General features: G+C 37.5%; 1 non-coding gene across 1 annotated transcript; it reads left to right on the top strand.

Annotated features, from left to right (window-relative positions):
- Nucleotides 1–602: 602 nt before the first annotated feature.
- Nucleotides 603–774, top strand: LOC147004286 (U1 spliceosomal RNA). The gene has a single exon (XR_015047474.1). It is a non-coding gene; the product is annotated as a U1 spliceosomal RNA (small nuclear RNA).
- Nucleotides 775–990: the final 216 nt, after the last annotated feature.

The raw sequence follows: 990 nt of genomic DNA, 5'->3' as shown, positions 1-990 counted from the left end.
TGGTCTTCTTTCTTCTTCAGTTTCATGTGTTTTGCAAATTGTATCTTATATCTCGGTTATACTAAGTTTCTGGGCTAATATCAACTTATCAGTGAGTACATATCATTTGAGTTCTTTTGTGATTGGGTTACCTCACTCAGGATGATGCCCTCCATGTCCAACCATTTGCCTAGGAATTTCATAAATTCATTCTTTTTAATAGCTGAGTAGTACTCCATTGTGTAAATGCACCACATTTTTTTTTATACATTCCTCTGTTGAGGGGCATCTGGGTTCTTTCCAGCTTCTGGCTATTATATTTTGACTTCTTACTTTCCAATTTGTATCACTTTTCCTACATTTTTTACCTAATTGTTCTAGCTAGAACTTCAAGTACTATACTGAATAGATAGGGAGAGACATGACAGTATTTTATAATCCCTGATTTTAGTGGGATTGCTTCAAGTTTCCATTTAGTTTGATGTTGGTTATCGATTTGCTGTATATTGCTTTTGCTGTGTTTAGGTATGGGCCTTGAACTCCTGATCTTTCCAAGATTTTGGCATAAAGGGATGTTGAATTTTGTCAAATGCTTCCTGTAAGTTAATTAGGGAAAAATTCTGATACTTACCTGGCAGGTGAGATACGATAATCAGGAAGGTGGTTTTCCCAGGGCGAGGCTTATGCATTGCACTCCTGATGTACTGAACCCTGCAGCTTACCCAAATGCAGGAAAACTCAACTGCATAATTATTGGTAGTTGGGGACTGCATTCATGATGGGAACAGACCTAGACTGTGTTACTGGTGCATAGTATATATATGCTGTAGCTTCTATTCACATCTATAGTACAAGACGTCCATATAAAATATGCATTACAGATGTACCAGGACAACTGAACTGCCATTGAATCTCAGCTTTATAAAGAGCTGGTACATTCTTTCAGATTCTTTGAGAGTGTGTGTTTGATGCATTGAGAAAAATCTGAGAAAAGGCTGGAGAGATGGCTCA

Source organism: Mus caroli, unplaced genomic scaffold, assembly GCF_978045245.1.
Source record: "Mus caroli unplaced genomic scaffold, Mus_caroli_1 scaffold_6, whole genome shotgun sequence".
Taxonomy (NCBI): Eukaryota; Metazoa; Chordata; class Mammalia; order Rodentia; family Muridae; genus Mus; species Mus caroli.
Note: the sequence above shows the minus strand (reverse complement) of the source record. Positions and strands in the feature narration are given on the sequence as shown.